General features: G+C 43.8%; 1 long non-coding RNA gene across 2 annotated transcripts in view; it reads left to right on the top strand.

Moving 5' to 3' along the window:
* Positions 1 to 10,233: 10,233 nt before the first annotated feature.
* LOC120241932 overlaps positions 10,234 to 27,858 on the top strand; it is a 90,866-nt gene continuing 73,241 nt past the window's right edge. For both annotated transcript variants that reach the window (XR_005530986.1, XR_005530984.1), the window contains exon 1: positions 10,234 to 10,525. This is a non-coding gene — a long non-coding RNA (uncharacterized LOC120241932). The remainder of the gene's footprint in view (positions 10,526 to 27,858) is intronic.

Genomic DNA, 27,858 nt, shown 5'->3' with positions numbered 1-27,858 from the left:
ATCAAATAGTGGCCATAAAGTGTCCAGCACATTGACTCGATCAAATAGGACTTAGCAAGTGTCACTTTTTTTTTGGCAGCTGAGTATTGCTAGCACGTAGGATAGTTAGGATCTAATATTCATCTCTCTAAACCACATCTACAAAGGAGGAGAGGAAGTTAAGTCACCAACACCTGGTCATGAGCCTGATAAGCAGACTGAAACGAGAACCCAGCATCCAGGTGATCAGGCAAGCAGTTGGTCCCTGCACCACACACTTGCTTTTACTTCTAGAGTACGTACATTTATGCGGGGGTGGGGGGGGGGGGAGGGTGAAGGGATATCAGTCATCCTTTGAAATTAAACATCCTTTAATTTTAGAATGTTATTGGATAATCTTCATGGTAACCATCTTTATTGGTCTTCAATAAAGCATAATTTGCTCTTTATTCTTGTGTCCTGGTCTGATGTCCAGCCAACATGCAGAAGCAGCAGAATACTCTCAAATCTTGGTCACCTCCCCAGCCTCCACTGGACTGCCTGCTTCTGCCTGCTTCTCATTCTGAGCTCATTCTCCAGCACAAGGCCATGCAGGCACAGCAACCAAGCAGGGATATTTTTATTTATGGCTTTAATAATGGAGTCTCTTGGGAAAATTTTGGTTTCCCATTCCGAGGAACAAAAATTCATTCACAGTGTGTTCTTAGAATTTATTACTATGTTTTTTTCTTACCACATTCTTTGAGCCACCTTAATAGACTTTAAAATGTCCCTTCACGAAAGTAGGATACTTTGACCTGTCATTCATTTGGCTGGTAGGTTCTGTACCAGGCCAGCCCCAAAATTAAGAATATAGGTTGATAATGTTGCTGCTGCTGACATAATCCAATGTGGAACATGCCACCAGCCCAGCAGGCGCTTCTTTTCACTCTGTCCAGTTCCCCGCCCCTTGTTTCCACGGCTATTGGAAGAACAGCACCCACTTCTCCTGGAGGCACCCGGGCTTGAAGTTGTTTCCATGGTGACAGGACATACCCAGGACTCAGGTTTCGTTTCATTTTATGTCTCTATGATATTATAAAGAAATAGCACCCGTGAGAATGCCAGCCATCTGAGGGAGGAGGACTGAGAAAAGGAAGAGCCACTGACCTTCTGGGGCCCTACCTATAGGAAGGACCTGTGGGAGTTTCTGTTGAACAAGGAGGTGTGAGTAGCCATCTTGCACAGGTAAGGCCAGAGTTACCACAGAGATAACTGGTTTAGAGCTGCTGTGTCCAATGCGTCAGATATTTCATCTTGCCTTGGGTAGACCCAGGTTTAGCCTAAGGCTGGTCTGCCCTAGAAAGCCGTGCCATGAGGCAGGTGGAACTCAGCACGAGCATGCTTGTAAAGATCCTTCCTGTCTGTGAGCAGGAGACTAACTGGCACGTAGGGACTAAAAAGCAGGCTTCCAGGCTGGATTTGGCTATGTGACCTTGGATAGGTTGGCTCCCTTTTGAGGCTCAGTTGACTGACCTGTAAAAGAAAGTTGTGGTAGGAACTAAGTGTGATGATGTGCATCAGGAGCTGAGATGGAGCCTGGCACCCTAGAGCTAAAGAAACGTTGGTTATTGTTGCTATAGTAGTGGTGAAGGCAAGGCAGGGATGTGTGGTTTTCGAAGTGGAAAATGCATGTTAATCACTGGACAAATGAGAAGAATTAGAGTAGGGTGTTTGATAACGATCCTTTTTCTTTGCGCTCATTTTCTAAGCATCTTATATTTTTTTACATGTGTCTTGATATTTTGCAAATAGTAATATCCCCAAAGACTTACACATTCTGTCAACAAGTATTTCTGAGCCACACATTGTGCGAGAGGTAAATAGACAAGGTCCCTGCCCTCAGGAACTTTCCTCAGTCCCTTCAGGGAGTACTTATTTAACAAGTGGGAGTGGGTAGTTGCCCAAAGAAGAAAAGGTCAGAGCTACCACTGCAATTACTGGTTTGAACTGGAAAGTATAGTTGTAGAAAGGCTTCCCAGAGGCCCCTTGGTGCCTGTCTTCCACTGGGTCCCTCTAGCTCTTGACCCAGGCCTGTGCTGTGGTCCTTACCAGATCGTCTGTCTTTCCCCAGGACTCTTCCCAGAGCCCAGGTACCCAGACTCCTTACAAGTGACCACACTAGCAGCTCAGTGATGTTAGATGAACAAATATTCATGTGAATGTAAGGATGACCATTTAACAAAAGAATTATTCCTTTCGACCCCAACCTAAAGGGAAACTGGTGGTATTTATGGACTGTTGTGGGCGAAAGAAAAGATTATTTTAGCTTTTACCTTCATTCCACTGGAAACAATAAGGTAAATGAGACAGAACTTTAGAAGATAGAAAAGGTAATTAAAGCAGGCATGTGTTTCACATCTCACGGTGGGAGTGAAGGTTCTCAAATGGTTTCATTCAGTCGAACTGAAATACAGGGTAGGCAACGTGGGGGCTGGAAGTCACTCATGTAATAGCAAGGAAAAGGGTTTCTCCACACAGGATATGTTGGACAAAGATCTGAGCAGCATTTTGGGCACAAACATGGGTCATTTCAGCTGGTTGGTCAGAGGGTGATGTGCTGTATGCCACTCAAGGAAAGGTCGTCAGCACTATGGCCTGCTGATGTCATATGTGGGCTCACTCAGTCATAAATTGGGCAGTCAGTGAACATGGACTCTAATCCTTTCCATGGGGTCTCTTTAGGTTTAACCTTTTTACCTCCAGACCTCACTAATCTCTGTGACTACCTTCTTTCCCCCTCTCATCCCTAATCTCTTTGGTCTAGGGAATCCCTTTCAAGTGAGGGATAGAGGTGGGGAAATCTTGCTTTCATTTATGGTATCTTCTCTCCAGGTTCTTCCTGGAATCTTTTTTCTTACTTTTGATGGCCTAGGATTTCAAAACTCAAAAGCCAAAGAAATACAAGTAGTTTTCCAAGTCAGATATAGTTTACAGGTTGCAAAATTCCCCTTCTTGAGGTGTACCTCTCTGAGTTTTAACAAATAGGTACAGTCATGTAACTAACCGTCACAATTAAGATACAGAATATTTAAATCACCTCTAAAAGTTCCTTCATGTCCCTTTTATAGTGAGCCCCCTCCTTTCTCCAGCCCCTGACAACCACTGATCTATTTTCTGTTCCTGTAGTTTTGCCTGTTCCAGAACACCTTATAATATGTAGCCTACTGAATCTGTCTTCTTTCATAATACTTTAACATAAAGCTTTAGAGATTCATGTGTTATTGCATGAATCAGTAGGTCATTCCTTATTTTTTAAATCTTTTAATGTTTGTTTTGGCGAGAGACAGAGACAGGGCATGGGCGGGAAGAGAGAAAGGGAGACACAGAATCCAAAGCAGGCTCCAGGCTCTGAGCTTGTCAGCACAGAGCCTGACAGGGGGCTTGAACTCATGACCTGTGATATCATGACCTGAGCTGAAGTTGGACACTTACCCGACTGAGCCACCAGGCACCCCAGTAGGTCATTCCTTCTTATTGCTGAATAGTATTCCCTTGTATGGATATACCGCAGTATGTTTACCCTAATGGACATTTGTGTTGTTTCCAGTTTCTGGCTATTATGGGAAAAGCTGCTATAAACATTTGTGGATAGGTTTTTGTGCATATTATGTATATATTTTTACCATTCTTGGGGAAATCCTTCAAATTGTTGAGTTACATGGCAAGTGGTTGTTTGTATTTAGAAGGAACTAACAAACTTTTTCCAAAATGTTTGTACCATTTTGCATTTTTACCAGCAGTCCATGACAGATCCAGTTTCTCCACATGCTTCTCAGCATTTGGAGTTGTCTGTTTGTTTGTTTATATTTCAACTTAGTCATTCTGAGAGATGTAGATACTCTTTTCTTTTCCTGATTTCTATTGCCACATTCTTCCCATGGGATAAATGTACAAAAATTCCTTTCTGACCAAACAAGGTAAAGAGTGGGGAAGAAATTTAAAAGTGACTTTACATAATAAGAACAAGTATATCTTTTGCTTCATAAGAAAACATAAAGAATGAAAAAATGAAGAAGTGAGAAAGCAGGTACTGGGAAGAGGGACCCAGGTTTATGATCTCATAAGGTCTCCAAAATGACTGCTTTCTCATTAATCCATTTAGAAAAATCCACTTCTGCTCTGGGCATAGATTATAAAACCAAGTCCTTTCTATTAGTTCTTGTCTTCTAACCTAGAATCCTTTAAACCAGAAAGGTGAGCTTTGCAGTAGGATGGCCAGGATGACAGCATTGCTAAAATAGCCACAGGTAGAGGTGCCTAGGTGGCTCAGTCAGTTAAGCATCCGACTTCAGCTCGGGTCATGATCTCACGGTTCATGAGGCAGAGCCCTGTGTCAGGCTCTGTGCTGACAGCTCGGAGCCTGGAGCCTGCTTTGGATTCTGTGTTTCCCTTTCTTTCTGTCCTTCCCCACCTCAAGTTCTGTCTCTGTCTAAAAAAATAAAATAAAATTTAAAAATAAAATAGCCACATGTGAAATAATTATAAAAGATTGCACATTCAAAAGAAAACCTCACCCTTGACCCCAAATTATGTTATTTCTTTGTTTTTTTTTTTTTTAGAAAGTGATTTGCCATGAAGCGTTTGAAACTTTTTGAGGAATTATCTTATTCTTTTCCTTGTTACTCCTCATTCACTTCAATGGCACACACATTTATAGGATGATCTTGCAATTTATAATCTTGGCCATTTAGTTCAAGACCCTAGTGACACTCTATGACATCTAAAAGAGGCTTCTAGAATCAGCATCTCGCAGACTCAGATCTGAATAGAGACTACAACCCCTTCCTTCTGCATGAGAATTGAAAGGAAGGCATTTCTTCCAAGTGTGTGTGGGATATGCACCAGGGAGATCTATTTACCCAGGTTGCTCCTTGTACACCCCTCTGTGGCCAAGAGGAACAAAACAGCCTGTAGTCTAACCTGAGAGTCTCTATATCCCCCTTCTTTTCCTCTTTTCTTCTTTTGCTGTTTGTATCCAGAACTGCCTACACCAATCCCCCTTTTTCCAAATGCAAGGATGAGCAGGGGGCCAGAAAGGTGGGAGTTTTGAAGAATTCAGGTAATCTGCTGACTGGTTGGCAATGCTTACTTTTGGTTTCTAGGCAATAAATCATGACTTAGAAGCAGAAAGCCACTCCTAGTTTCCGCTACCATCTGGATCCATATTCCCCAAGGTCCTGTATCCAAGGTGACCCGGTACTACGGTAAATGCAAAACCTGCTGAAACTGAATGACTATGTTTGAGAACCAGACTCTAGACATTTGGTTCCAAGAGTGATGATGACACAATGGGGTCAAGTGAAGCTGTCAGGAAAATAGCTACTAATAATAGCTCATATGTATTGAGCACTAGCTCTGTGCCAGTCATCAAATGCTCCATATGTTCTTTTTTTCATTAGCCCTCACATTAACCCTATAATGTAGACCTTACTATTAATTCAGTTTTAAAGTAAAAACAAACAAAACAAAATAAAAACCCTTAGGCTTAGTAAGACGATGACTTCCTAAGTGCCCACAGCTAGCAGACGGTAGACCTGAGTTTTAAACCTAGCTAATGTGACTCCAGAGCCTTCATTCTTAACCACTCTATAATTACAACCTGAGACCCACTGCAGCAAAAATCCCCAGGTAGATAAATCTAACAATGGGAAAGTGTGAGAACAAAATGTTTCCCAGATTTTGAAATCTACTTCTACTTTGCAAATCAATTCATTTCAATGGGTCATTCATTTATTCACTTAACAATGACTTTTTAACATGTACAGATTCTGGGGATACAACAGTAACAAGATAACTATGGTTCCTGCCCTCAAAGACCTTACACTCGTAAAGGGAGACAGTTTGAGAGCTTGTTTGGAGGTTCTAGCAGGGGAGGGCGGCTACACATATACCCTTGACGGAAGAACGTTCCTCTTCTATGGGGGAAGGTCATCCTCTTCGACCCGAGCACACAGCTTCGGGAGGGACGCACATGGAGCAGTGAGGGAGGAAGGGGACACCCGCCTAGCCAGCCAGATCAGCCGAATCAACCCTGGCGATCAATGGGGTGACAGATGTCACAGCCAGATCACCCTCACATCTTAAAGAGAGACAGTTTGTAAAGAGAAAATTACAATTAAAAAATGATATGCTTCATCAGAGGTATGAAGGGGCAGTGCCAAAGAAGAGGAAGAGGTTCCTAAATTTGGTTGTGAGAGTGAGAAAATGCTCCATAGAGGAGGCTTCAAGAATAAAGAGGAATCACCAATAGACAAGGTATGTGTGCAGACGTGCACATATGTAAGGGAGGGTGTGGTGTTGCCCCCATGAGAAAAGAAGGAAGCATTGTGGGTAGTGCCAACCCCCCCCTCCCCCCCAGTATTCACACTTGAGAGAGCATATGTTTGATGATGCCTATAACACAGGGTTCAAGGTAAACAGCAGGAGAAGAGGAAGAGTCTGCATAAAGTGGGTGGGGCCAGGTCTTGAAATGCTTTTAAAAGAGTTTGGGTTTTTTGTTTTGTTTGTTTGTTTATATTTTTTAATGTTTATTTTTGAGAGAGAGAGAGACAGAGTGCAAGCAGGGGAGGGGCAGAGAGAGAGGGAGACACGGAATCTGAAGCAGGCTCCAGGGTCAGTACGGCTGTCAGTACAGAGTCTGACACAGGCCTCAAACTCACGAACCACAACGTCATGACCTGAAGCCAAAGTCTGAGGCTTAACCGACTGAGCCACCCATGTGCCCCAAGGAGTTGGGATTTAGCTCCGGCAGGAAGAAGCCATTCAAAGATTTTGAACAGACACATGACATGACCAGATGGGCATCAAATTCCAACTTGGTCGGTTATAGAAGAAAGGAGTAGAGAAAGGCAGAGAGGGGAACAGGGAAATACTTGAGGAGGATGTGGTAATATTGCAGATGAGATAAGATGCAATGTCTGACTGAGGGCAGTAACCATGGAGACAGAGAGGAAGAGACGACTGAGAGTATGATTAAGAAGGCAGAATCCACAGGACTGGATTGTTCAGTAAGGTGGCATTAGGGTTACCTACACAGGCTATGTGGTTTCAGATTGTACTGATTCCATACACTTCCTATCACTGTGACTTGGGCAAGTTATTTAAGCCATTTGCCTCAGCCTCCTCATCTGTAAAATGAGGCTGATAATAGTATTTGCAGCATAGGGTTGTGGTAAAGATCAAATGAGGTCTATGTACCTAGAACAGTGTCTGGCACAGAAAGTGCTCAACAAATTTTGTATTTTCATTGTTTTAGTGATAGAAAGGGAGAGATCTAGGCTGGTCCCAGGTTCCTGACCTGAGTCACTGTACCAACATGAACTAGGTATGGGATACTCTCCTTGAGAAAGCTGTAGTCTAATAGAACACCTACTAGAAACACTGTGGAACTGATTTTACCCTAGTAGGCCACAACTAAGATTTGCTGTTCTTGTTTAGCCATGGAAGTGACACTGCTGAGTAGCTCTGGGTTCTGGGCTGCCTGACTCACAGCAATATTTTCTGCCTTTATTCTGATCAAGTTTCCCCAAAGATATTTTTCAAACATCAAAAACATTTCATGTGATCCTAATGCTTTGAAAGTAATCTCGGATCATTGAAAAAAGTACTAGAAAATATTCCCTGAAAAGGTAATTTCTTCAAATATATAATATAATATAATATAATATAATATAATATAATATATATTATATATTCATTTATTTTAAAGCTTTCTAGAACTTTTTATATATTTTTCCTCTAGACACTTTATTATAAATGGTTTTCAGTAAGTATATTGCCTTCCATCCATCCATCCATTGATCCATCTATCTACCCACCGAATCCTCCATCCACCCACCCATCCATCTATCCATCCACACCATGTGGTATGGTGATGAAGAGCACAGAATTTGGAGCTGGGGGGCACCTGGGTGGCTCAGTTGGTTAAACATCAACTCTTGATTTCAGCTCAGGTCCTGATCTCAGGGTTTGAGTTTGAGCCCTGTGCTGGGCTCCACGCTGGGCATGGAAACTACTTTTTAAAAAAGGAGAGAGAGAGAGAGAAGAATTTGGAGCCAGACACACCACTATTAAGCTTTACTACTTAGTAGCAGTGAGGCCTTGAAGCTGTCATGTCACCTCTCTGAACCCAGTTCCTGGTTTGTAAAATGAGGATTTGAGCAAGTATCTCCTCACAGTTGTCCTGTGAGGATTAAATGCGACAATGAATATGTATGGAGCACGGCGCTGTGTATGTACTAACAAACCACTACGGGTAGCTGCTTTTGTTATTCTGCAAGCCAGGCCCTGTGCCAGACACTGAGCCTACAGCAGTGATCATGAAAAGTTAGAGGCCCTGCCCCAAAGGGACTTTCAGTCTAGAGGAAGAGAAAATATGAAATAAGTATTTTCTCCCAAACAATCCCATCTCATTATATACCACTACTATCTTCCCGATTTATTAGGTTCAAAATCAAGGCGTCTTTGATTCCCCTCTATCAATCCCCACCCTCATATCTAACCCATAGTAAAGTCTTTTTAGCTCTACCCCTAAAATATATCTCAAATCTGGCCAGATTGTACCATCTCCAGTGCTGCAACCTGGTTCAAGCCTTCATCTACCTTTTCCTGGACTCCTGCAACAACTTCCTTAACTGGTCTCCTTACTTTCACTCATGCTCCTGATAGCACATTTCCAAGAATAGCCACAGGGATCCTTTCAGAGCATAAATCAGATCTTGCTGGTCCTCTGCTTAAATGCTACAGTTAGAATAAAATTCAACCTTCAAGGCCTTACATACTCTAGCACCTGCAGCTTCACTACCCACAACCATGTGGAAATTCTTTCTGTACCTTGAATACATCCAGCTTGTTTCTGCTCAGAGACTTTACACTGAAATCACCACCACTTACGATGCTCTTCTTCACATCCTCTCATGTCTTGTTCCTCCTTGTGCATCAGGTCTCTAGTCAGGTGACATCTCAGAGAGGCCTCCTCTGGCAACCCTACCTCATTATTCCTGCTCCCCACCACTCTATTTTCTTATTGTGTTTTATTTTCTTCATATCATTCCTCTATCTTTCCTTCCTTCTCCTTCCCTCCCTCCCTCCCTCCCTCCCTCCCTCCCTCCCTCCCTTCCTTCCTTCTTTCCTTCCTCTTCCTCCTACTCTCCCCTTTTTTTCTTTCCTTCCTCCCTCTCTCTCTCTCTCCATCCCTCTTCTTGCTATTTTTATTTTATTTTCAATCTCTGCAAATAGCTGGTCTCATGAGGGGCAGGACTTTGTCTTCTTGCCTATATATCCATGTGCCTTGAGTAGTACTCAGCACATAGTAGGTGCTCTATAAATATTTTTAAAATCAGTGATTGAATGACTGAGTGAAGTAATTCTAGCAATGTGTGTGATCACAGGAACAATACCACTGAGGCAGCAGAGTGACAGTTGCTCAACTATGTATTGGAAAAGATTTCCATCTGTCAGAGAGTTAAATTCAGTCCTGTCTGATAGCAAGAACTTGGACTAGAATTTTCTCAGGATTTCTTCCAATCTAAGATTCTGGGATCCATGCCCTTCACCATGTCCTGAAGTATCCTTTCACCTGGTTCTTAGCAATATACAGATTAAAAAGCTACTGTGGCCAAGTTGGTGAAATGGAGACCTGGACACCATTCTTAAGAGAATAATCAGTTCCCTTCCTAAAAGAGGTACTGCCAAGATTCTACACAGGCTATTTTATAGCTGATATAATAATAAAGACTCCTATTTGTAGTACATCTACTGTAACATTCCATTATCTTGCATACCTCTTGACTAATTCTTATACCACCTCTGCAGAGTAGACCTTGCATATGTGGAACCTGAGGCCCAGAAAAGGATCCTTAGTTGTCTAAGGTCACAGAGCTGGTAAAAAGGGGAGCTGGGATTCAAACCCAGGTCTGTCTGGCTCTGTTATCTAGGCTGGTTCCACAACCAATCTAGAGGGCCAGCTCCTTAAAGTGGGGAGTAAATGGTGTTGATATGGAACTAGCTAATGCTAATTTAGAAAACAACCCTGAGATAAAGAGTTATAGAAAGAAGACTTGGTAATTAGCCTGCTGGCCCAGCAGGATTGGCGAATTTTAGCTCCTGTAGGTCAGAGCTATTTGGCATCTGGGGATTCAAGGGCAGGACTATAGGGACCAAGGAGAAAACTGTTTTCAAAGACAAAGAAGGGCTTCTGTGGGCTGCATCAGGGAGAGCAGAATGCTCATAGTGATGAGAACGTGCTGGGGGACAAGAACAAGGAAGAGATTGTAGGGAAGAAAAAAGCATCCCAGAAAGGCTGTGGTCAGAAGACAGATGGGTGCAGGGGTGGGGGAGAAAGGGAAGAGAAGTAAATGCATCCACAGCAGGAGACCTGCAAGAATGGTTTTCTAGCCCTTGACCTTCTCCCAGAATGTTCTTCACTGCATCCCTGGCTGAGGTACACTTTCATTCTTCTTGGAGCCTTTCATTAAGAGACAAGGAAACTTAGCTGAGCAGCGAGGTAAGATCTTCATGGGTAACTGCCACTGAAATCCCGAGTCCTGAAATGTCACTTCCTAGAGATACCTTCCCTCATCTAAATGAGACCCCTCCCTCATAATTCTCTATTACTGTACCTGATAGTTCTCTCAACACCATTTCTCCCAATTTATAATTACATAGTTATTAATTTTCATAGTCATTGTCTAGCTCGCCCCCTAGGGCAGAGACCATCTTTGTTTTATTTGCCAGTGTGTATAGAACAGTGCTGGTGTGAGGTAAATGTTCAAGAACTATTTGTTAAGCAACTGAAGGAATGAATGGTGTCTGGTGCCTGATCCTTAAATCGAGTGGTCTCTATGGCACGTGAATAAGTTATGTTATACTCATCCTCCTCAACGTGTACCTATAAATGAAATCAGGTTAGAATTAATACCAAGGATAGATTCAAAGAGGAATTGAGGATCACTATCCAAGAGATATCAGAGGAAGCCCTGCTCCTCTGCCTATTGAGGTGAAGGGAATTCTGGGCTGCTTTTATAGAAATGAGCCTTAGTCAATTTAACCCAGCTCTCTCCTCCCCCACACTGGTCCCCTTTCAATGCCCAGTTGGGGGTCAGATCACGGGGGGCAGGTCATGCTAGGGCTTGCCCCACTTTGCGCTGCCAGGAGCTCTGGCTGGCTCCCATCAGATACATGCTGGCTGCTGGCAGGAAAGAAGGAAGCAAGCTGTAGCAAGAACAAGGTCTGCCGCGCACCCCCCGCCCCCAGACTTGAAGTAGTTGGTTGAAGGAAGCCAGCTGATACCAGGTAAAAGAGACCATTATTTGCCATCTAGTAAGCAAGTGTTTTTTGGGGGGAGGGGTGCAGATGGGAGCTGCAAAACAGGGCATGCAAGATATTTTGTTTTTCTTTGGCTTGCTGACAGCAGAGTTCACTCTTGAGGTTTGGTTGACCTGGTTCTTTTAAGGGAGACCTTGAAATATAGACAGGCATATGGGAGTGGAATAGATGCCCTTCCCTACTCATCGCCTACCCATTCTTCCTGATGCCATCCTTTGTTTATGAACTGTGATAAATGTTACTATGGAAGGCAAATGGAGCCGGGAGACTCCTCACTGTGGCCTCAGCAGGATACGCTGTGGGCCTGACTGGGCCTCAGTTTCGGACTTCTGAGTGGTATGAATCTAGAGAAGGGAAACAAAGTTCTAGTTCCTGTGAGCCTTCATTATCAGAGATGCTTACGTCATGGGGCTGCGCATTTAGACATGCTGGTCATTTTATTCCACTAGTGTGAGAGGCTTGGATGGCCTTGGTGCACCCTCATGTTTCCTGCCTTTTATTTTCTGGAAAGAAAACTAAGAGTTTATTAATCACATACTATATTTTAGGTACTATACTAGGCATATTTTCCAAAGTTGTCTCAATTCATTTGTATTAAAACCATTTCAGGAGAGATTATTATTATTCCCTTTGTGAGAAGTTGGAGAATCAGGAGAGTAGAAGCCCTCTCAGCCAAGAGGCTGAGTCATAATTTGAACCCAGGCTGTCTTACTCCTAAACTTGCATGTTCTTCCAATTCAAAGTTCTCAAAGAACAAAAATGCTGGAACGCATTGCAGGGTGACCCGACTATGCTGCTTAATAGTATGAATTTATCACTTAAGGTTGTTCAGTGTGTCTGCTTTTACTGGGGAGAGATAGAGGAGGAGGGAGAGGAGAGTAGCATGAAAACAATTTTTTTTTTTTTTTTTTTGCTGGGGTTCAATCTGCTCTCAGCATCCTGTCCTATCCAGACAATCAGAGCCTCTCTAAATAGGGCACCTTGTTACTATAGTGTCGGAGAAAAGGTGACCTGAGTAAGGATAAACCCCAGCTTGGACCAGAACTTCTATCCAGGCTGGATACTACTCTTACTGCATAAAAGCCACAGTTTTGCCACCCTGTCCAAGCCTCCAATAAAATCAAAGTTATCCTGAATGCTTGCTTCCCGTCCTAAACTGGGGGCAGCGCAGCAAGACAGAAACCCCAAAGCAGTGAATTGTCCTGGAGGCCAATGACTTAGTCTCCCCAACCTGTATCAGGCCGCTCCTTTTGCAGAAATCAAGCCCCTAACTCTGCCTTCTGGGACCAAGTGTGAGCTCTTACCGGCCCTCAGCACCCCAGCTCCAGGAAGTTTGCTGCTTCCTTATCTGAAATGTATTATTAAACTATGATCATACTGTGAGTGAAGCCAGCCAAAGCAGTGGCTATTAATAGAGAGGTGCAGAAAGCTGACTCAGGAGGAGGCTGACTTAGGCTGGAGGGGAGAGCCTGGCCACCTTGGCCTACAATCCTCAGCGAGAGGTCAGAGAGAGAGAGAGAGAGAGAGAGAGACACCTGAGCTCATTTCATTCCTGGGCTGGAGTCAGCACTATCTGGATCTCAACTTTGGCAATAGAAACCTAAGCGGTCCCGATCAACGGGCTATGTAGCCATCTTTCCCAGGTCCTTGGGGAGTCTCAGGGCCCTGAACCTGAATAGCTGAAATAGCTAAGCAGCAACAGAGCTGTAACTCTTCCCTCACAGTATGACTTGGAACAGGGCCGTGGGGAGCTACCTTCTGAGGCCTCCCTCAACCGAGGAGCCAGTGCTGACCCAGCCCCGCACTGGCCAGAGCTCCCCGTTGGCAAAGATGTCAGAGTAGGGAGATTCTATTTCTGGCTTCTCGATAAGGATGGGGAAATGGGTGTTACAGAAAGGTGGAAGCAGAGAGGTGAAGGTCCACCACGAATGAAGGGCATGGTCCAGAAAGGCCTGATAATGTGGCGGAAGGTTTTCAGCAATTTCTGTAAAAGCAGTGCATTTCTCAGGGAGTTAGGACTTCAACCATTTGGTAGACTCACCGTCACCCAGCAGCTGGAAACAGGACAGATCCTAAAACTGGGCATGTGCTATGCCACAGGAAAAATAGAACTGCTCCCAGATGCTGGGTTCATAGTATCCCCTGCTGTCTACCAGGCACGGAACACATGCTCTCTGTGCTGCGACATTTGCTCCTTACCAGCCCCAGCAGGTGGTTATTATCATCTCTCTTCTCGGAAGGAAAAAGTAAGATTCAAAGAGGTAAAGTGACAGTCACAGAGCTAGAAGGTGACAAGGATAGGACTAAAATCTAGGTCTGTCTGTGGTCTGAGGACAGGCCAGGCTGCAGGAAGCTGCCTTGGTGGCTGGGCACGTAGACCCAGCTGTCCCTTCCTCTGCTGCTACTCCAGTGCCCTCCCTGAGTCAGGGTGATGGCTGTCTGGGTGGGGGCTGCTGGGAGGTACTGTGATCTCCTCACTGTTCTTTTGGTTGGTTAGGTATGTCTTTAGATATGTTTCCTACACGTAGAAGATTCATCTTGGTTACTGGATCTCGGAAGAAAGAGGGTCAAATGGAGATAGGATATGGGAGATTTTTCCTGTCCATCCTAAAAGTATTTACTAAGCACCCATTAGGCTCAGCTCTGGGTGGCTTAGGCACTTTCAGACTACAGAACAATTCAATGTTGATCTGGTATTTTTCTCACATATCCTAGGAGCCATCTGCATGTGTATAATAATAGACACCTTAGACACTTAAAACTATAAAATATTTTTCGCTGAAAGAGTAGACTTTCCTTCCACTGAGAGCCTTAGAAAATTTTTTTTAATGTTTAGTTTTTTTTGAGAGAGAGAGAAAGAAAAAGAGTATGAGCCGAGGAGGGACAGAGAGAGAGGGAGACACAGAACCTGAAGCAGGCTCCTGGCCCAGCATGTGGCTCAAACTCACAAAGTGCGAGGTCATGACCTGAGCCAAAGTCAGATGCTTAACCGACTGAGCCACCCAGGCTGCCCCTCCACTGATTGTTCATATGGGTCACGTCCTGAAACTGAAAGAGATCTCCAGGACCCTGGACACCAGCTCCTAACCTCTAGCAAGTTCATGAGGGAAGAGCTTCAGCTTCCAGTTATCAGGGAGCCCTAAACACAGAAGTGGACCAGACCAGGCTTACAGGAATTTGTTCATCATTTTATAGCTGTGTTATAGCACACCTTGAGAGGGTTGGAGAGTAATTCCCAAGCCCTCCTGCAGTAGATATTCTAAGCTATTGTTTTGGGGTCTTAGGTACTCTTAGGTACTCTTTTGGTGAATTCCTTTTTCTTCTTTTTTCAAAAGGTAAACAAATAGCCTAATAGTGATCAACAGGATGGTGGTGTATCCAGGTTCAGACAGCTGCCTCCTCTGGCTACAGTCAAAGTTAATTAATTCCCACTGTACTTTGAACTAGGTCACCTGCAGGCCTGTGCTGAGGCCTGATCTGGCTGTCAGGGGAAGGCGTTTCTCATCGGTCTCTTGGTGAGCTGTCTTGGGTAGGCAGGTGGAGAAGGGGATATTTTTCACCTTTGCGTGGGATTGTCTCCTCTTCTCCTCCCGGGAGGTGACCATTTTCAGATCTGTGGGTGGGGAGGAAAATCTTCTCTTCCAAAAATAATCTCTTTCTGCAGTGGGGTTTGAAGCTGGACCAAGCTGCTAGTGCTATTTTTACCCAGCTTGCAATTCAGGGTGTAAATAGCAACTCTGGCTGTTTTTCCCACAGCTGACAACAGAGTCAACCTCTTCAAGGCAGAGGCATCCTGGCATTTTGCACAAAGGAAACAGAACAAAGGTTGCTCTCGAGCCCAGGGAGTGACCCTTGACCGTTAGGTCAGCATACACACAGGGGTGGCATCTCCATGGTTGTGCAATCTCGGTCACTGCTGTAAATACCAGGCCCCATGATAGCTCCTGGCGGAGGCTGAGTTAAAGAAGTGCAGTGTAGAGTCACGAGGGAAAGGCAGGTCTGGAAATCTCTCTGCCTGAGCACCCTGAGGGCTCCAGGTGCTTGAACTGCTCAAGGCAGGGAGGCAGTGGCCCTCTGCCTTGCTCTCCCTCTTGCAAGCACTTCTTCCGAGTTTGCTGCCCTTGGAGGGTTTCTGGCCCCAATCCCACCAGATCAGGAGCTGAGGAAAGATAGAAAAAACACTTCCAAGGCTGTCCAGATGACAGAATGTCTCTGTACGTATATGCCTCCCATTTCTCAAGTGATTGGAGGCTTCACTGTCTTCAGTGTGAGAAAGTATCATCTAGAGGTCATGGCTACCTCCATGGCTGCATGTGAGCAGTAGCTGTGAGAAACAAACCAGAGCCTTGGGTTATGGCTCCAGCTGGCCTGGGTGACAGGGGAAGTTCAGCTTCCCAGACGACCCTCATTGGTACTGCTGATGAGTGGGATAAACCAGCAAAAACAGAGGTGAGCCCATCACAGTTGGCAGTCCCCAGCTGTTTCTCTTCTGGGGAATAAACACACTTCACCGGCTTTTTCCTGAGGCCAACTTTTTTGCCCAAATATTTCCCTGGGCCGTTTTGAACTGAAATTAGAAAGGAGTTATGAGTCAGCAGGAATGCCCTTCATTATGAATTACACAGCAATTCTTCATGGAAATGCCCATTCCCTTCCTCTAGGTACACATCAATCAATTATTAATCAATAAGAGAATGTCTCAAATATCTACTGTATACTCAGAACTGGACGTTTAGGCACATGGTTCAAGTTTCAGATTTTTCCCGCAGATGACGTGTGAGGTGAGAAAGGGATTGGAGGACAGGTAAGCAGCTGAGTAACCCCCAAATGAGCTTTCTTGGAAGTGGTTTCTGTGCAGCTGCATGGAATTGATTCTGGGCAGCTGTTACATTGCAAAACTCACTGCCAATTATCAATAGCTAAAGCGGCAGTGGAGAGCTTTTGGTGGTAAAAATAGGGGCAGGTAATAGATGAGAAAATAGCTTTGCATTTGAGAAGAGAAGATGGGAACCTATTGTCTCAATCTGCTGTGTTGTGGGTTTCCACTCTTAGCTTGGGTTCCGTCCCAGAACTGGCCAGCAAAACCGACGCCCTCCAGTAAAAAGTCCACCAGGGAGCTGTGCAGTATGAGATCAAAGCTTTGTCTTAGCAGCCAGAAGAGATTCGTGCTGGGTTCAGGGCATCCTGCACTCGGAGTCGCATTAAACAGCCAACATCACAGTTTTCAGTGAAACTTTTTGAATTTTAAATATTTATGTACCAAATGTGCCCTATGTACCAAATACCTAGTTGATCTGGTAATTCATTTGTCCACCAAACTTCAGATTTACAAGTGACAGTTTTGGGGAAAATTCCCTTGGAGCCTTGACGGTAAATGTTTACCTTAAAAAACACAAAATCTAAAGCAGGAAAAATGCCCTGGTGAGTGAAACCAAAAGCATGTGGCACACAGTCACATTAGCAAGACTGACCATTTGTTTTGAAAAATGCTCCCGGCCCCTCTTGGCTTTGGGGAAATTTGGAAGGTGGTAAAAGACTTCCTGTCTAGTATTTCCCTAGATTTCCTGGAATCCAGTTTGAAGGATGTTTCCCCTGTGTCACCAAAGAGTTAAACGTTGGCTCTGCTCTCCTGGTGACTAATAGGCACCATGTGGCTCTGAGATCAGCGAGAGAAAGAAACTGACAGTCGGTGTGGGAAGTGTGTGAGGTTTCAGTGCTCTTGAAATGCCTTTGATGGGCATGGGGAGCACACACAAGGACGGTTGCCATCTAGTGCCCCAGATCGTGTCATTTTTAACATGAATTCTTATTTCTTCCTATGAATTTTGCATGATTTAAAAGGAAGATTTCTAACCCCTGCTGGAGCTTGATGTTACTATGGGGGGTTATTCCACGGAGTACCTAATTCTGCTACTTTGAAAAATAACCCATTTTGATTAAAAACAAGGCAGAATCCACTGACCTGACCAAATCATACCTGACATGTGTTAGGGAGACTTCCTACTCTTGCTGTTTTCATCCTTGTGTGAGGAGCCCAATTAGCATAACACTCCAGGCTCCTCTCCACCCCCTCATTCTTCCCTGGGAAAGAGGAGTGGTTTCATATGACTGGTGAGTTTGCAAGGAGACTGTGTCAGATACTCTCTTCCTTTTTTTGCTGGGGGTCAGCACTGCTCTCCCAGGGTGGGAAGGGGAGACTGTTCTGGCCCAGCTGTCTATCACTGAGTGGCCAAGTCTATCTAAATCTGAGGATGAGTATTGAGAAGCTCATTTGTCTGACAATATAAGCCACATTCTCTAATATCAGCTTTATTAGTAATACAGGTGATTTTTGGTCCTCACCTAGCTTACAACAGTCCTCTAATTCAGTTCAAAACTCACAGAGAAGTGGGGAGACTGCTCTGTTGGGGGCTCTACAAAGACCCCACCGTATTTACTGGGAGACATCCTGGTAGCTAAAAAAGCTTTGTGTTGAGGTGAGATCCTGGCTTCTAGTTCCATGTCACTACTTTCCTGCTGAACTCCTTAGTAGTCACTTGAGTAAAGGGAGTTTATGGAAGGTGTTCCTTCCAGCCATACTTACTGAATGCCTACTATGTGCCAGGGGTCTCTGCTGTCGCACAATTTATAATGTAACTAGGTACATCAATGAGAAAGTTTAATGTTCCAAGTGAAATAAGACAACTTCAAACAGGCTTAAGCAATAGAGAGGATTTATTGGCTCACACGATTTGATCCGGGACTCCAACAGCAGGGATCGATTTCTTGGTTCCGCTTCCTCTGGGTGGATTCATCCTTTTGTCACCACATGATGCAAGCCATCCCTCTCTTGCCAGCATTAAGCTTTTCACTATGGCTGCAGCAGAAATAAGACATACCATTTACCGGGCTGAAAAGAGTCCAAGTCCCAACATCCCCTGCAAACTCCCGAGGCCCCCCTCTGATTATCCCATTTTAGGTCACCGGCCATGCCTAAATCCGCAGCTGAGCTCAGTGTGATAGGATACACGGATGAGCTTATAGCCAGTGGAACTCATCCCTAAGAGAAAGAAAGTTGGTCCCTTTCCACATGGCACAGAAATTTGGAGACCTATTAGGAAAAGAGAAGGGTCAGCAGCTGATAATTGTCTATGACAGGAGGAAAAGACAATAAATAAAATGATAATTCTGCTCTGAGGCAACAATTCAGCCTGCAGAAAATGTAGACATTCATTACCACCTGGTGAGTCAGGCACAGGTCTGGGAATCCAGAAATTTGGGTTCTAAATTCCGTGTAGGATCCCAATATACAACAGACCTGTAAGAAAGTTCTGGAGGTTAGGGCACCTGGGTGGCTCAGTCGGGTAAGCGTCCGACTTCGGCTCAGTCATGTGCTCATGGTTCGTGGGTTCGAGCCCTGCATTGGGCTCTGTGCTGACAGCCAGCTCAGAGCCTGGAGCCTGCTTCTGATTCTGTGTCTCCCTCTCTCTCTGACCCTCCCCTGCTCACGCTGCCTCTCTCTCTCTCGCTCTCTCAGAAATAAATAAACATTAAAAATTTAAAAAAGGAAAAGAAAAAAAGAAAGTTCTGGAGATTAGTAGACTTTGCTTCTTTCTTTATTATTATTTTTTTTACGTTTATTTATTTTTGAGAGAGAGAGAGAGACAGAGCGTGAGTGGGGAGGGGCAGAGAACAAAGGAGACACAGAATGTGAAGCAGGCTCCAGGCTCTGAGCTGTCAGCACAGAGCCCAATGCAGGGCTTGAACTCACAAACCGCAAGATCATGACCTGAGCCAAAGTTGGCAGCTTAACTGGTTGAGCCACCCAGGTGCCCCTAGACTTTGCTTCTTGATTAGGTTCCTCAGGAACTGCACTTGTGTTGGAGCCTCCTGTTCTGTGCGTCCTTTTCTCTTTTTGGAAAGGAGGATGACATGTGCCTGAGAGGGGAGCTAAAAGGCTAACTGAGGTGCTGTCCACAAAGCACCTGTCACTACATAAACCCAAGCTATCCATTAGCATGTGTTTGTTACTCTTTCAGACTTCAGGACATTCAACCAGTGATTTAGGGGCTAAGCATTAACCACACTGGGGCAGATCAGCACTATGGAGCTATGAGCCATGAAGATACACAGGCCTTCGGTGTTCTAAGTTCAAAAGATCTATGTGAAGAAAGATATAACCCAAGTGAACTGGAATGGACAGAAATGCAGTCAGACATGTAGGGTAGAGACAGTTGCTTCAGCTAAGTACAACAGCTAGTTCTCTAAAGTATGAGAGTTTGCCTAGCAACTCGTAAGTACCAGTGGGGCCTGAGCAACCCTTTACATCTTCATTCGACAAACATGTGGGTACCTTCTATACAAGAAGCTACCAAAGGAACACACAAGCCATTAGGAGGTTGCCACTTAGATCCTTTTTAGAAAAAAAGATGGGATCTCTATTTACAAATAGGGAAATTATTATGAGTCCAGGTTGTTATATGAAATATCATATATTTTATACAAACTGGAGGTTTATTACACTGGAGATAGAAGGTAAAATTAGTGTCATTTTGGGGGGTACATGGTTGGCTCAGTCGGTTAAGCGTCTAACTCTTGATTTTGGCTCAGGTCTTGATTGTGGGATTAAGCCCTGAGTCAGGCTCTGCACTGGGTGTGGAGCCTGCTTAAGATTCTCTCTCCCTCTCTCTCTCTCTGCTCCTCCCCTACTAAGCTCTCTCTTTCTCTCTCTCTCTCTCTCTCTTAAAAATTAGTGTCATTTTGGGGTGAAAAGTTGGAGGAGTGGGCCATGGGTGAATCTTGCATTAAGGCATAAACAAATATATAGGATTAAATTGAAAGATTGCAATCAATTATATAGTCTTTTTGGTCTCCCAGATAAATATGACTTTGTCCTCTGAACTCTATGGCAGCAGTTTATTTGCACTTTTCTTTTTTTTAATGTTAATTTATTTTTTGAAAGGGAGAGAGAAACAGAGTGTGAGCAGGGGAGGGCAGAGAGAGAGGGAGACACAAAATCTGAAATAGGTTCCAGGCTCTGAGCTGTTGGCACAGAAACTGACAAGGGGTTTGAACTCATGAACCATGAGATCATGACCTGAGCCAATGTCTGACACTTAACTGACTGAGCCACCCAGGCGTCCCTATTTTCACCTTTCTTACTGCTCTTATTCTGACTCCTATCACAGTCAATTATTTATTCACTCAATTATTCAGTTAGTCACTCACTGAACATTTATGGTAGGCTTTTTAAAAAAAATGTTTATTTTGAGAGACAGAGAGTGGGGGAGGGGCAGAGAGAGAGAGAGAGAGAGAGAGAGAATCCCAAGCAGGCTCCATGCCCTCAGCACAGAACCTGATGCAGGGCTCTACCCCACCAACTATGAGATCATGACCTGAGCCGAAATCAAGAGTCAGACACTTAACCTACTGAGCCACTTAGGCTTCCCTATGGTAGGCTCGATATGCGCCAAGTACTCTGTCAAAGGCCAAGATACAAAACAGTGTGAGACATGGCCACTATATTCTAGGAACTCAGTTCGTAGAGGAACTAGAGGGGAAGAGGCATATAGAAAATAATTATAATACAACATGAGAAGTGCTATAATAGAAGCATTTACTGAGTGCTTTGAGGTGAAGTCTTCACAAAGGAGATGATATTTGAATTGATCTAAAGATAACAGGAGTTTTCTGGGCTGAAACTTTAGAACATCTGGAAAGTCCCTGCAGGAGGAGCCAGCATTGTGTGCTGAGGAAATGGTAAGGAGTTTGGAGGGATCTTCTGGTATGTAGGGAGAGCGTCAGAAGAGAAGTGGGGTAAAAGGTAAGTCACGTAGAGCTTTGTAGCTCTCGATGTGGGCTTTGGACTTTATTTTACAGATAAAAGGGATTTGCTGAAGGACTAAGTAATGGAAGGGCAATATTAGTTTTGGGTTTTAGGAAGATGCTCTAGCAGCAATCTGCAGGAAGCGTTATCCTGGGGAGGGATTGGAGGCAAAGAAATCAGCAGCAAGGTTATTTCAATAACCTAGATGAGAAGTGACAAGGTCTTAATGATTGAACAAGAGGGAACAGAATGGGTTAAAGGAAGACTTGAGAGACTGACCCAGCAAGACTTGAGAATTGATTGATGGGAGATGATGTGGGAAAGGAAGAAGTTAAGAATGACGTAGAAATCAATAGTGTAGGTAGATGAGGAAATGAGGGTTCCATTAACCAGAATAGCTAATAAAAGAACAGGTTTGGGAGAAGGGATGATGACATAGTACATGTAAGATGTGTGCATGACATTCAGGTGTACGAGCCCTGCTGGCTGGTAGAAACATCTGTCTAGAGTTGACGGGAGAGATGGAGGTTAGAGGTTGACCAGAGGATAGGTAGGTGCTGAGGCCACAAAATCAAATAGCACAGATCACTAAAAGGCAAAGATTTGAGGGCATTAAGAGTTTGATAATCCCCATAGGCCCTGGCTAGTACTTTGCACAAAGCAGGCAGAATCTAGTAAAAATCTACAGATACGTTATAAATGTCCCAATTTAGAAGTTGCTAGTAACAGCTATCCCTGATGCCCCGAGACCTCCAACTTGGAGGCTTTGCAATTTTAAAGACTTATTTTAGGTCCAAACTGGCAATAAGAAGAATGCAACTAGATTACTGATATTCAAAGAGATTCTAGCTTTCCACTAAATTCCATTAAAAAAATTACTGCTATCACCTTGTGTATTTCTTTGCATTTGGTCTTCCAGAGAAGATGCTATAAAATGAGGAAGCTGGGGTAATACAGCTTATCAGAATAGGGGAGTTTAGTCGCAGTTGCTGGAACATCCAAATTGGTGTCAATGTGTTTGACCTTTAGAAAAGTCATTCTGAGGGCAGCTTTATGGTGTTTTAGGAACTAAGCAATGTCTTCCTCAAATGTCACACAATGTTACAGTTCTTTTGCATTTGCTGATGCTTTCAACAAACATTGTTTTAGTTTGTTCTAGACATTGTGCTAGGGATGAAGACATCTTCCCAACCCTCAAAGAGCTCACAGTCCAACACAATTAAAACATGTTATGAAATACTGTGATAGAGGTAAGCACTATGTGCAGTTGAAGACAGAGAAAGACTACCGACTCCCCTCCCGAGGGGAGGAAATGAGCATGGTAAACATGGTTAGAGAAATCTTTCCAGAAGAGACAATGCCTGAGCCAGGTGATACAAGGAGGGGATGAGGTTCCAGATCAGGAAGAGAACACTGTAAAGGCAAGGAAAAATAGACTTCATAAAGGCTGAACATGGAGGGGAATGGCAAGAGATGAGCTGGGAGAGGTAGACAGGGACCTCAACAGGCCCTGATAAGCCCTTTTGTGGAGTCTGAACTTTTAGCCTGAAAACAATGGACAGACAAGGAAGGATTCTTACAGAGGACTTCAGAAGTTTTTTGCTTTTGGTTTTTATCTTGTTTCCCACTCTCCCTCCGTTTCTCTCTCTCTGTTTTGACTGCTTGTCTCTTTCCTCCCCCTTTTCCTCCCTCCCTCCCTCCCTTCCTTCATTCTTCCTGTAAGCATGATTTTGGAAATTGCAGGTGATCTGGCCTATACCTAAGAGCAACAGATTTATTTATGTTTTGTCCATGCTTGGGCTGAAGAAAAAGAAGGAGTTGTAGATCTCTAAGACCTGAATTTTGATGGCAGTAAGAAGCAAAGTGAGAGGATTCCAGAAGTAATTAATAACACCCAGAGACTCTCCTTTTATTCAAACCTGGAGATGCTGATGTTCAGTTTTAAGGACTGGGCTGTTATCTCCAAGGTGTGGACAGGAATCTTAACTGAAGAGAGATCTACACTCTTGCTACTTAAAGTGGATCCCTGGACCAGCAGAATCGGCAGCACCTGGAGCTGTTTAGACAAACGGAATTTTAAATTTCAGCCCAAGCCTACTAAATCAGAATCTGCATTTTTAACAAGATGCCTAGATGATTCCCATACACATTCAAGTTTGAAAACCTCTAATTTACAAGATAGGAAAACTGCTTAGCTGGTAAATCTTATGTGACCATGTTACAATCTGTGTTGTTTTATTTTTTTATTTATTTATTTTTAAATGTTTTATTTATTTCTAGGAGAGAGCGAGAGAGACAGCGTGAACAGGGGAGGGTCAGAGAGAGAGGGAGTCACAGACTGAAACAGGCTCTAGGCTCTGAGCTGGCAGTCAGCACAGCGCCCGACGTGGGGCTCGAACCCACGAACCGCGAGATCATGACCTAAGCGAAAGTCGGACTCTTAACTGACTAAGCCACCCAGGCGCCCCAATCTGTGTTGTTTTAAATGGATGATTGATATCTAATCAGTTTGTCAACCTCTATGATTATAAATTTATGTCCAAAAGTAAACTCAATCAGGGGCTAAACTATTTGTACTCCATTGAAAATTTCCAAGAAATCTCCTTGAAACCAATGATGTTGAGATTCCTTTAAATAAAGGGCTTGCTCTCTGATGGATGAAACATTCAGTTTTCTCCCTATGGTGACAAAACATACATAACAAAAATTTACCATTTTAGCCATTTTTAAGTTTATAGTTCAGTAGTCCTAAGTCCATTCACATTGGTGTGTAACCATCACCACCATCCACCTCTAGAACTTTCTCATCTTATTTTATTAAAAAAAAATTTTTTTTTACATTTATTTATTTTTGAGAGACAGAGAGAGACAGAGCGCAAGTGGGAGAGTGACAGAAAGAGAATGAGGCACAGAATCCGAAGCAGGCTCCAGGCTCCAAGCAGTCAGCACAGAGCCCGACACAGGGCTCGAACCCACAAACCAAGATCGTGACCCGGGCCAAAGTCGGAAGCCCAACTGACTGAGCCACCCAGGTGCCCTGAGAACTTTCTCATCTTAAACTGAAACTCTGTGCCCACTAAATAATAACTCCCATTGCCCATCACCCCAGACCCTGGAAAACACCATTCTACTTTCTGTTTCTATGAACATGACTACCCTAGGTGCTTCATATAAATGGAATCATACAATATTTGTCCTTTTGCGACTGGTTTATTTCACTTAGAATAATGTCTTCAAGGTTTATCCATGTTGTGGCTCATATAAAAGTTTCCTTCCTTCCTTAAAAAAAGCTGAATGTCATTCCATTTCATGTATCTATCACATTTTCTTTTTTACCCTTCATCCAACCATGGACACTTGGGTTACTTCTGTTTTAACTATTGTGCACAATGATCTGTGAACATGAGTGTAGAAAGATTCATTTCTATAATCAGCATTCATACCAGGCATGCAGCTCCCTTCTCCCAGCATCTCCACATTATTTCCTAGAGGTGTGCCACAATAAACATAAAATTCACAGTTAATGGATGCTCTCAATGAATTTTTTTTTTAAACATATCAAGTCTCTGGTTGACTCCTCATTAAGGAAAGGAAATTTGCTGTTGTTGGGAATGAAATGTCTGTTCCGTTTAGCGTCTCTGTCTGGGAGCAGTGGCCTCCTGAATACAAACTTAGAGCCAGAGCTAAGACATTAATTTGTGAAGCTCAAGTATTGATTCTGTGACACCAGTCTCTTCCCCTGATGCTATTCCTATCAACTCAAATTATCTCTGTGAATACAGGAACCATTTTTTTTTTTCTGGGTGCACTGGGCAGCTGGTGACAAGCTATTTGCTGATAGGCAGTGACAGAGATGAGCAGTCAGCTGCTCCTGGGCAACCGGGGTCCTTTCTGCCAGAGTGTTGCTGGTCAAAGGAATTTGTAGCCCTGAAGCCAAAGGGCAGACATCCACTTGGACAGATTCAGGGCTCCATCCCGATGTCAGCGACCCACAACAGTGCTCAGAGAGGGCGAAGTGTCCCTGAGCTTATGGTGGAATTATTCTAAAGAATTACATAAAGGGTGTTATTTTCTCAAATTGATCATATTTCATTTCTGGAGTCTCCAGTCTACCTGTGCTGCTTCAGGAAGTTGGCCCGACAGGCTCTCCTAATGTGCTTTCCCTCAGGCATCCAGTGGGGGCGCTCTTAGACTCTCCATTTCAAGCCCACTCTTTCACCCCTGAGTCAACTCTTTCGGTTATCAGATATATGTATGAAGAGGAGAGGGTTGCTATCACACCAGCTCCTTTGAAAAACAAATACCGAAATTCTGGATTTCATTCCCCGTGCAATCACTTTTGCTTTGCAAACTAAACCTAGACATAAAGACAGGAACAACACAAGTTTCCAGTTTTGATGTTAATTCCTGGCCCTCCAGGATGATTAACTTTGTCTAGAAACTAAAAACACATTTGAATCTTTTATGAGATCTGATTAAGAGCTTTACAGGAAAGATTTGCACCACATTAGAAAGGCTCAAGCAATTTAGGAGAGTGCACATGTAAGGAATTTCCTTTTACCTGATTATAAAAGAAGAGCTAGAAATCACAGCCAACTGCACAAGAAAGGAAAGGGTAAGGATCTGCCTGTTTGAATTAAAAAAAAAAGTTTGTGTGTTGGTGAATGCTTTTGAAGAATTCCCATGAGAACCACTGACTAAACCAAAAGACCTAACAGGTGCTGAGGTCATATGCATGTGTAGCCACAGCATCAGTACATTTTAAGGACTCCATGAAAGTCTGGGGACATGCATAAGAAAATAAAATATCTGTAGGCCACTGCCTAGAATTTCGTTTGCCTCCTCACGGGTTTTATCCTGATCTCTCCACTTGAAATGCTTTCCCTTGTCCTTCCCTCTCCATTAATACATGCTTATCAGAATCTCACCACCTGACACCTCACAAACACCTCTTAACCATAATCATTCTTTTGCACCCTTTCAAAACGTGTGTGTTCTATATGTTCTAGGGCACCATACATGGTCTTAATGACACATTTCTTACTGGTCATTTTCGAGACATTTTTCACATGTGTGGTTTGTGCTCCTAAGCTGGTCTAGAAGTTCTTTGAGGTAGGGGCTGTTTGAACGTGTATTTCTCTAGGGTGTTCTAAAGCAGTGCTTTTCAAACTTTAATGTGCTTGGGCATTGATAGGGGATCTTGCAAAAATGGAAATGCTGATTCAGCAGGAATGGTTTGGGTCTGAGATTCTGTATTTCTTTTATTTTTAATGTTTATTTATTTTTGAGAGATACATGAGTGGGGGAGGGGCAGAGAGGGAAACCAGAATGTGAAGCAGCCTCCAGCCCCTGAGCTGTTGGTACAGAGCCCAATGTGGAGCTGGAACCCATGAACCGTAAAATCATGACCTGAGCCAAAGTTGAATGCTCAACCAACTGGGCCACCCAAGCACCACATGAGAATCTGTATTTCTAACCAGCTCCCAGGTATTGCTGCTGGTCAGAAGACCACAACTTGAGTAGCAAGACTCTATAACACCCAGAATGTGCCTCAACACAAGCAGGTAAGACTATAGTGGTGGTGGTAGTTCTCAACAAAATTCCTCTTCTGTGGCCTGATCCCTTCAAGCAAATGCTATCTTAAAGTAAGACCTCTTCCCCTTTGATCATGAGACAGTCCTCTTAGCTAATTGAAGCCTAAGGACACAATTTTGTTCTAATACAATTGTTTGAATCTGTGTTTCAATTCTAGGAGTATGAGTGGTTTCACTAATGTAATTTGAGAGGATTGGTGAATTATTTGGATGCGCACGGCCTAGCCCTGATATGCTAAGCCACCCTTGTTAGGAGCCACATTGATACTAGCTGGTCCCAGAAAGGTGAGCACACACTAGCCTGCTCAGAGTGTTGAGAGCCATAACTCTCCTTCCGGATAAGGGGCCCTCACTTTTCTCCTAGATGGGTTAGGTCAGTGGAGACACAGTCAAACCTTACTTTTGTTTACCTGGGTCCAGTAAAGTCTCTATTTCTTATAAAAGTCCTGCTCTCTCAGAGGCAAAGAACCCCATGTTAATTTCACCTTTGAAACTAGGAAAATTAGTCTTTAACTATATGAAAGCAGACTTTTAACCAGGAGGGACAGACCAGAAGGGTCTAGCGAACCTGCAAAAACGTCTGACTGGTCTCATGGCCTAGGGGCAAGAGGAGAACCGTCAAGCCTCGGTCTATAAAATCAAAGTGTCAGACTTGAAGGTTCTTATCATCTCCAATGTGTTGGAGATCATCTGTGATTCTAACCAACACATCAGGGAAAGCCACAGAGGAGACAAGAAGTCCCCAGTTGGCTACCTGACCGCACAATGTGACTGCGAGCCCACTGGGAGCCCTTTAGCGGGCTCTTATCCTCTTGCTGGCTTCAGCCCAAGTGCTTGCCCTGATCTGGTACTAAGTTATCCTTTCCTAGACAATTTGGTGCCTCACATCCACCAGCCTGATATAGAAAGACTTGAAAAGATATGCCCTGTGCTGCCACCTAATGGTTCCAGTTCCATCAAAGCGATTCTTCAGCAGCATTTGGATATATAGAATCTCTAGGCCCTTTGTAAAAAAATATAACACACCAGTGATGCAAACCTAATAGGAGAGAATAAAAATAGGAGACTTCCAGGTGCCACCTCATCAAGGGAACAGGGACTATGACTATAAGG

The sequence above is a fragment of the Hyaena hyaena genome, unplaced genomic scaffold (genome assembly GCF_003009895.1).
Source record: "Hyaena hyaena isolate Hyena2069 unplaced genomic scaffold, ASM300989v1 scaffold_298, whole genome shotgun sequence".
NCBI lineage: Eukaryota > Metazoa > Chordata > Mammalia > Carnivora > Hyaenidae > Hyaena > Hyaena hyaena.
Note: the sequence above shows the minus strand (reverse complement) of the source record. Positions and strands in the feature narration are given on the sequence as shown.